This window comes from Staurois parvus, unplaced genomic scaffold (assembly GCF_062004578.1).
Source record: "Staurois parvus isolate SC_StPar_1 unplaced genomic scaffold, SC_StPar_1.0 ptg000102l, whole genome shotgun sequence".
In the NCBI taxonomy this organism is placed as follows: Eukaryota; Metazoa; Chordata; class Amphibia; order Anura; family Ranidae; genus Staurois; species Staurois parvus.
Genome location: NW_028317898.1, coordinates 763441 through 773365, shown reverse-complemented (window position 1 = coordinate 773365; position 9925 = coordinate 763441). Strand labels below are relative to the sequence as shown.

General features: G+C 43.4%; 1 long non-coding RNA gene across 1 annotated transcript in view; it reads right to left on the bottom strand.

The window, feature by feature from the left end:
* Positions 1–1524: 1524 nt before the first annotated feature.
* Positions 1525–9925, bottom strand: part of LOC149467726 (uncharacterized) — a 34338-nt gene continuing 25937 nt past the window's right edge. The window contains exon 3 of the long non-coding RNA XR_016311858.1: positions 1525–1722. This is a non-coding gene — a long non-coding RNA (uncharacterized LOC149467726). The remainder of the gene's footprint in view (positions 1723–9925) is intronic.

Below are 9925 nucleotides of genomic sequence, written 5' to 3'. Positions count from 1 at the left end.
AAAATCTCCCAATTTGTATCACTTTTTATAAAATGACTTAAATGTTTGGCACGGTTTAAGGAGAAAGAAGAGTAGAAGACAATACAGTGTTATAACTATTTATTGGGCAATATTTTCCCTGTTTGTTTCTGCATCCCATCTTTTATTAATAGATTTTTTGCAACACTGAATGTATTTAATCATGCAGCCATAAAATGACGATTTTCATATGACTGACTGGTAAAGACTACTCAGGACCTCTTCTGAAGATTTTTATATACAGATCCTTCACCATTTTTTTTTAAAAGGCAATCTTGCCATTAGTAAAATATTCCCTCTAAATTCTCAATTTGGACCAATTGGCAAAGCCATTATCCACTAGCTAAATTGATGTGTCATGTTATGTAGCAGATTCCTCATTTGAAAGAACAAACAAATATCTTGGGAATCTGGATGTAAGAAAGTGATACCTTTTATAGGCTTGCTGTTGTAGACTAAGGCACAAAAGCAAGCAAGCAACCAACCAACCCAAAAGCTGAATTGGTGGGGATTTCTTCATTTTGGTGGAGATATTGCTTTATGAAATATCAAATGGTATGTATATGAAATGCAGTTTGCTGTCACCTTACATTTTGTTTTAATAACATAGAATTTCACGTGATGGTTAATTCTCTACACTTGTTATTATTTGCAGACACTGATAAATTTAGCACCTGCTGCACCAAGGTCTCCTCAGCTAAATCCAAAGTTCCTATAGTGGACTTCCTCCTACAGCAGCTCCTCCTTGTGTTGAAGCTGTGATGTAAGTATTAAGATTAGAATTTATTTACTATTTGTTACAGGTACTTGTATAGGGTCCTCAATTTACGCAGCGCTTTACATTTATATTGTACATTCACATCAGTCCCTGCCCTGAAAGAGCTTACGCAGGCACAGGGAGAACATGCAAACTCTATGCAGATAGTGTCATGGTTGGGATTCAAACCAACGACCCTAGTGCTGCCAGGCAGGAGTGCTAATTACTTAGCCACTGAGCTGGAAGAGAATGGAAGTGGGGCAAAAATACCCATTATTGGGGATAATTGCACCCCATGTGATTGTACTGGATCCTGGTGATGGGCTGCTGAGGTCCTAAGTGGTGCATTGTGGGGAGGGTAGGTGCTGTGCTTTGTGCTATATTCATACAGTATATTTGTAGAATTAACTTTTAACAAATGTTTACATTGATATGAGCAAAAACTAGCCAGTTTCTGATTATATGCATATCTGCTGTTTATATCTTAATGCTAATAAACACTTATGAAGTGTTCTCAAATACTATGTATTTCTTCCAGGTTTATCACAAAAGAAGGCAAGATTCTTTACTCCAGACCTAACTTGCCCTGGTTTATTCAGAAGGTGAAGGAGATTGGGTAAGTTAAGACGATTTAAACCTCAGATTCAAATGCTTAGATTCCAACTTAAAGTGGAACTGCACTGCATCTGAGCACCACAAACCAAAAATGCTATACAATTCATTTTTAATATTCAAAACAAACTCCTCCATCCATTCATGCCTCCATGCTTTATTTTGCTAAGAAAACATTTTGAAAAACACCTCCTGGCATTTCTGGCAGTGGTCATCTTGAGTAAGGGCAGATGTTTCACATAGCAGTTACTTCCTGGAATCCATCTGTCCTTCGCTCAGGCATTGGCTGAGCTCCTTCCCCTCCTGAAGACTCCTGGGATGCATGACATCATTTCCTTAGGCACGGAAACCAGGAAGTTAATGAAGGAATACAAAAAAAGAAAAGGTTAAAACAAGTAAATATGATATACTTTACTAATGCTAGCAGCATAAGGATTAGAAATAGTCCATGCTGATTGAGAGAGTGAAGTTTCGTTTTAAGTATTTAAAAAGCCTCTTGTATGTGCAGATGATCACAGGGAAAGCTCATTTTAGGCCCTCTGTCTTTAACTGGTCTATTTGTAGGCTAATGACTGCTTTTCCAGGGCAAGAGCTTGCCACGCAGATACAGAACTGTCTGAATAAATTATTTATGGCTAGAGGGCATCCAGAAACGTCTGAACGAATGTAGACTCTTGGTAGCCTCCTGGCCTGTCTACATCTACCTAACTTGGCTATTGCCATGAATGGCCAGATTTGTTACACACTGAGTACCTGTAGCCTAGACGAAAGTCAAGTGGTTCAATATGTATGCTAGCCAAAGTGTTGCCCTAATTCATGTCTTACACCAATGCCAAGGCTTCTGTAGTGAGAGAAAATAGAATAGAACAGGGGTGTCTAACCGCATCAGCATGTCTAGCTGCATCAGCATTATGGTTGCCCTCAAAGGGCCAGTTGTACCTGTAAGACTAGATGTCCAGAGCTCCCCACCCTCCCTTACATCAGATGTCAAGAGCCCCCCACCATCAGAAGTCAAGAGTCCCCCACTCTCCATTGCATTACAGTGCACCCCCCTTACTGCTGCTGCAGGGAATAAACTTGGGGCAGAGCTTGGAAGCAGAAAGGGTAGGGTCTGGAGAAGGACTGGAGTCTGCTGAATGCTGAGACCAGGGGAGGCAGAAACGAGGGAATGCTGCAACTGCACAGAGAGGCACAGCATATGTAGGAGATCTGTCATCCTCTCTACTGTGGACTGCTGAGATGGGAAAGGGGGTACAGAGACGATCCTGTCCATGGCTGCATGGAGAAATGCAGGATCTGGCAAAGAAGGTCTGTACTCCTCTCTGCTGCTGAATGCTGGGACAGAAAAGGGGGTGGGGGGTGGAGATGGCCTGTCCTAAGCTGCAAAGAGAGACACAGGATCTGTAGGAGGAGCTCAATCCTCTTCTTTGCTACTGACTGCTGAGACAGGAGAGGAGGGGATGGAGATGAGCCTGTCCCTGGCTGCACAGAGTGACGGAGGATCTGGCTGAGGGGTTCTGTCTCCCTTCCAGTTACTGACTGCTCAGGCAAGGTGGGGGCAAAGACTAGGGGGGTGCTGCAGCTGACGGCCACATGAAATGACCTGGAGGGATGGATTCGGCACATGTGGAATAGAAGTTGGGGCTTATTTAGACTGTGTCAAACACACTGCAATTATAAATATGATTCAAACATGGCGTTTACAAACAAGTCTCCCAAGATGCATTATGTCATATTTATATTTTAACCTTTGGTTTTTTTTTGGTTTTTTTTTAGAGGTAAAGAAAAGAAGCACAACAAAATAAAGAAAATGATGACCATGACAGAAACACTGGGTATTCCCATGCTAATTAGTATGAACAAAACTAAGAAGAACCTCAATGACAAAAGCGACGTCTCTAGTTGAACTATGTGGCGTTCAATTAATAGATATTTGACTTTAATTCTAGTAATATATTTGTGTGATTTAAATGAGTGCAAAATTAATTGTATGTACGTGTAGTTAGAGTTGTGATTTATGAATGTGTATTATTTTTACAGTATCATGTACTGTAAAATAGTTTAGCTCTGAAACCACTTAAAATGGTCCTCGTGTATAAAAATGTGTATGTCACCCAGAGCAATTTGACATATTTTTCTTTCAGCGGCACTAAAATATGAAAATATATTTTTTTACCATAATTCAGACCCTTGTACTTTCATTCTTTTTTTACTTTTTCTCCTGGTTTAATGTAATTTTTCCTGAGTATTTTGCTCATCATAATTAGCAAATGAATCTGTTAATTTAATTGTGAAATGTATTTAGTTGCAGCAAGATATGAATAGTGCTATGCCTTCCTGAGCATGTCACTTATTAGGGTAATATCCCAACAACCAGACTGCTGTAGTGATGGTAAGAGGATGCCAATACTTTGTAAGCATTGCCGTCCTAGCTCATGGTATGCTGTCCTGCCCTCGGTGCCTCTAGCAGTTAGTAATGTTTCCAATGGAATTGGGAGGGGCCAAAGCATAATAATTCATTTATCACCTAGCACTTTGCACATTCCCCTCGCCATCATAGCTAAGTTAGTTCAGCATTCTTTAATCACTTCATATGACACTTTAATGAAGTTGTTTTACATCATTTTACCATTTTGTGTACCGAAACATCTTTATTTTTATTGAAACTACCTTTTTGTCTGTTTTAAGACATGAAAAATCAACTGGAGAATCAGCACACAGAAAGTTGATATTGTTACAACCAATTATGATTTTTGTTAATTTGTTATTCTCTCTATTTAACTCCACCATTGATTTTACCCAGCTTAATTACAACTCAAAACAGGTTCAAAGTATCTCTTGACAATAGCCTCTGTATGGCAGTTGTCAGAATTCCCCTTGCATTTATTGTTTAATTCCCCTTGCCTGAATAGTTTAATTGTCAATCTATTGTGATGGGCTGTTTTATAATCCTAGTAAAAATTACAAGGCAGTTGAGAAAGCCATCGCAATTTAGTAAGCAAGATATACACGTGTTGGCAGTCAACATGTATGAATCAATTTGCTGCAACGTAGATGCATTCATTTTTTTGCACTGTGGTAAAAAAAAGGTATTGTCATTTGAATGCATGCTGGGATTGTATCTGTACTGCAATGCAAATGTAATTCCTTACTCGATTTTTTGAGTTTGTTTTTGTTAATGAATGTATGTATTTTGTCATATTTATAAAGACATATTTATATAAGACCTTATTCACTGGTTCAAGATAAAACTGGATGATTTATTAACCTCTTGCCGACCGCGCATAGCCGAATGACGGCTTCACCGCGGCCGGCCAGTTCTGACGTCCTCCCAGAACGCGCTCTCCTGCGCGCCCCAGGGGGCGCGCACCCGGCGATCTCCGTGATCGCTGTGTCCTACGGACACAGCTGATCACGAGATGTGGTAAAAGGCCGATCATACCGGCCTTTTACCACGTGATCAGCGGTGTCCAATGACACGCTGATCACATGGAAATGCAAGTGCCGGTTCTCGGCTGCACTTTCCTCACGCTGTCAGATCGTGAGGAAAGTACTGCCGAGAACCGGCAGTTGTCAGAGCGGGGATCGGCACCGATCATCAGGGCACTGATGATCAGTGCCCTGATGATCGGTGCCCAGCAGTGACACCCGCAACTTCCGCCCAGCAGTGCGCCCACTAGCTCCGCCCACCCGTGCCCAGCAGTGCACCCACCTGTGCCCAGCAGTGCCCCCACCTGTGCCCAGCAGTGCACCCACCTGTGCCACTCTGCAGTGCCACCTACCTGTGCCCAGAAGTGCCACCTACATGTGCCCAGCAGTGCCACCCACCTGTGCCCACCCACCTGTGTCCACCAGTGCCACCCACCTGTGCCCACCAGTGCCACCCACCTGTGCCCACCCACCAGTGCTGCCCACCAGTGCCACCCACCAGTGCAGCCCAGCAGTGCTGCCAGTCAGTGCCACCAGTCAGTGCCCAGGGGTTTTGCCAGTCAGTGCCGCTAGTCAGTGCCCAGCAGTGATGCCAGTCAGTGCCGTCTATCAGTACCCATAATCAGTGTCACCTATCAGTGCCGCCTATCAGTGCTGCATATCAGTGCCGCCTATCCGTGACCCCTAATTAGTGCTGTCTATCAGTGCCGCCTATCCGTGCCACCTCATTAGTACTGCCTATCAGTGCCCTTTAGTGCTGCCTATCAGTGCCCATCAGTGCCGCCTATCAGTGCCCATCAGTGCTGCCTCATCAACGCACATCAGTGAAGGAGAAAAAATACCTGTTTGAAAAATTTTATAAAAGAAACAAACTTTTTTTTTTTTTCAAATTTTTTGCACTTTTTTTATTTATAGCACAAAAAGTAAAGCGCCCAGTGGCGATTAAATACCACCAAAAGAAAGCTCTATTTGTGAGAAAAAAATTATCAAAATTTCATATGGGTACAATGTTGCATGACCGCGCAATTGTCAATCAAAGTGCGGCAGCGCTGAAAGCTGAAAATTGGCCTGGTAAGGAAGGGGGTATAAGTGCCCGGTAGGCAAGTGGTTAATACTTTAATTAATACTTCAGTACTTTAATGGAAAGTACAGAGAAAAAAATGATGTTTTGTTATTTCAGTATTTCATTCTATAAGATGAATTGTTATATGCAGTGATGTACTTTGGTTTTGTGTTGCCCTAGGCAAGACTAAAATTGGGCGTCCCCTCCTTCCCCAGAAAGACTAAAATCGGGCAACCCCCACCATCTGAATTTGTCCCACTCCAGTCATGGTATACCATTTGGTGCCAAATTATGGTACCTAAAAATCTCCATAGGCAAAATTTAAAAGCCTTTACAAGTTACCTGTTTAGAGTAACACAGGAGGTCTGGTGCTAGAACTCTCACTTTGACTTTCATGGCAGTACCTCACATGTGTGGTGCGAACTCCATTTACATATGCGTGAGGGACCTATGTGCCTGTGAGCATGGGGGAACGGGGGTGCTTTCATTTTTTTTTAATTTTATTTTTTCTTTATTTACATTTTTTTTGTACACTGTACCTTTTTAACTTTTTTTTGATCAACTTTATTTCTATTACAAGGGATGAACAACATCCCTTGTGATAGCATACGCCATGACAGTTCCTGTTTATGGAGAGATCTAGGGTCTATTAGACCCCAAATCTCTCCTCTGGCCTCCCAATGCATGCGATCAGACACAGATCAGTCTGATCATTTGCATTGGGACTGCATGGTAGAGCCTGGTAAAGGCGTCGGTGGCAGGAGGGGGAGGGACACCCTTCCGCCGCCTGTAAAAGTAATCCAGAGGCTTGTTAGCCCCCAGACTACTTTTATCTTGTGCAAAATGAGAGTGAGGAGAAGAGAGAGGGAGGGAGGGAGCGACAGGGAGAGAGAGGGAGAGACAGGGAGAGAGAGGGGGGAAGAAAGGGGGATACAGGGAGAGAGAGGGGGAGACAGGGAGAGAGAGGGGGGAAGAAAGGGGGAGACAGGGAGAGAGAGTGAGGGAGAGAAGAGAGGGGGGGGGAGAACATAGAGGGGGGGGAGAACAGAGAGGGGGGAGAAGAGAGAGGGGAGGAGAGAGAGAGGGGGAGACTCTCTTTGACAAGTAAAGGGGCCCTTATCTGGGGTCCGTGGTGTCTGCGGCTGCACTGATACCTGCCATGCAGCGATGGTCTCCTCTTCTGCACCCCCTCTGCACTGTCAGCTGACCTCTAGGCTCCGCCCTCCGGCCCTATGCAGTGAATGGAATAGACAGCCGGCTGGCTGCAGAGAGGCCGGGTAAGCGGAGCATAGCTGCAATGGTCAGTCCGGCTCTGGGCTTCTTGCCGGATCTTAATGATGGCAGTGGGTACAACAGGGAATCAGAGCTCCGGGAAGGCACAGAGAGGGTAAGACAGCTGGCTTGCCATTAACTCAAGATGACATAAGCCGAGCCCACCTTCCCCTGCTCAAAACTTGCTGAGCCCACCCCTGTCTAAACCCTGCCTTCCACCTGAGCCTGCCTCCCGCCCGAGCCCTGCCAAGCTCTCCTAACCTGCCAAGCCCTGGTCCTTTGTCCCTTCTGCTTGGGGGCAGGGCCTCCCCCCTGAAAACTGCTGCCCTAGGCAAACGCCTTGTTTGCCTTGCAGCAGATACGCCCCTGGTTATCTGCAGTAAAACAACACAAGCTTTTGAGGTTTCTGTCCTAACATCCTGCTAGACTAACCTTTTTATTCAATAAACCAACGCAAGAAGCAAAGAAATAAATACAATTGCCAACTGATAACCGATCAGAATCTAGCTTATGTTGGCCCTACGTTAGTCATTTTAATGAGTTGAGTTGTTATAGGTTGCTGTGTTTTGTAATTTATTTCTTGAACTCTTTATTTCTTTTTTTAGACTGCTGGCCTTTATTATAAAACTTTTTAAAGAAATCTTAAGGCTTGCTTTACTCATACAATAAAATACAGAGGGAAGTAATATTCCAGATGTGGTTTTCTGGGCTGGTTGCTACATTCAGAGAGGATCTGTTTTTGCATTCTGAAGCAGAAACACTTACTACTTAGTCACTGGTTATCAGACTTACACACCTGTACAATGACACAGTACAGCTAGCTGCTCTGAGTGTTCTAATATACAGGTCTTAAAACCTCAAAAGATCTTTAATCACTCTCTGCTTTATTTAGGTACAGTAGCTGGTATAAGCAAAATCCCCCTCCACTAAAGCTAGCAATACACATTTAGATTTTTCTCATTCATTCCATAGATTGAATGAGAGAAAAGCAATCGATTTCTACTTCCACACTACATGCCAAGCATAGTATTCAGACAGCCACAGCAACCGCGGCTGTCTGAATACCTGAATAGGGCATGCATCTGATAGGATGCAGTCACTCTTTGACGGAATATTTTCCACCTAACTCAGTTGATTTGATCAACCTGGGTGGTGTTGTCAGAGCCATTCACAGCCTAAATGTAGACTGATTCAGCCCGTCCATGTATGCCTACCTTAATAATAATAGTCAGCATTTACAGCACTCTTCAGTCTGCACCAAATCAGCACCTCTTTGTTTCCCATTAGAATCAATAGTCCCTGGGTTTTCAAAAGAAGCCCCTCAGGTGCTAGTAATGCTAGTAATGGCTGCAATAGTAATAAAGTCCAATCATGGGCACTAAGACACTCTATGCAGGCTTTTTACTAACAGTTTCTGGAAATTGGAACTTAAACGGTGGCTATAAAATTAAAAATTAATAATCATCTTTTCTTCTCCTTAAAATGATTCTAGAGGCTGAAGGTCTTTTTTTAACCTAATGCCTTTACTGCATAAAGGTAAAAAAAACCTTCCGAGTGCAGCTCCCCCCCAACATGCTTACCTAAGTCCAATCTCGATCCAGCACTGAGGCTCTCTCCCTCAGAGACAGTAGCAGGAGCCATTGGCAACTGTCAATCGCAGCCAGTGCGGAGAGAGCAGGGGGCAGAGCCGAGCAACACTCTACTCTGTGTGTCAATGGACACACAGATGTGTCTTAGGAGTGAGCCTGCATGAGTGCCCCCATAGCATTCGGCTTGCTATGGGGGGCACTTGGCAGAGGGGACCCCAGAAAAGTAGGATTGGGGCTACTCTGTGCAAAATGATTGCACAGAGCAGGTAAGTTGGTGACATGTTTTTATTAAAAAAATATAGGTTTCCAGACACTTTTAAGTGATCACTTTAATTGTTGGCTGGACCTGGGTATACAGTGGGGAATGCAATTATTTGATCCCCTGCAGCTTTTGTAAGTTTTCCCACTTACAAAGAAATGAAGGGTCTATCATTTTTTATCATAGGTATATTTTAAATGATAGAGACAGAATATCAAACAAAAATCCAGAAAAAAAAATATGCTTTAAATTGAGTTGCAGTTCAGTGAGTAAAATAAGTGTTTGATTCCCTACCAACCAACAATAATTCTGGCTCCTACAGACTGGCTATGTGCTCATGTGGGCCACAGATTAGTCCTGTCAATTTAAGAAGGTGCTCCTAAAGACACCTGTGCACAGAATCTCTTTCTTCCATTCAAACCTCACCATCATTATGGGCAAATGACCAAAGAGCTGTCAAAGGACATCAGGGACAAGATTGTAGACCTGCACATGGCTGAAATTGGCTATAAGACCATCAGCAAGAAGCTTGGTGAGAAGAGACAACTGTTGGAGTGATTATTCGCAAATGGAAGAAATACAAAATAACCATCAATTGCCCTCGGTCTAGAGATCCAAGCAAGATTTCGCCTCATGGGGTAAGGATGATGAGACAAATGAGGGATCAACCCAGAATTACTTGGGAGTAGTTTGTGAATGAGCTCAAGGCAGTTGGGACCACAGTCACCAAATAAACCATTGGTAACACAATATGCCTCCATGGATTGAAATCCTGCAGCGCCCGCAAGGTCCCCCTCCTCAAGAAGGCACATGTAAATGTGAAAGTCTGACGTTTGCCAGTAAACATCTAAATGATTCAGAGAAGGAGTGGGAGAAAGTTTTGTGGTCAGATGGGCACCTGAAAAAGTGTACTTACACGAAACGCG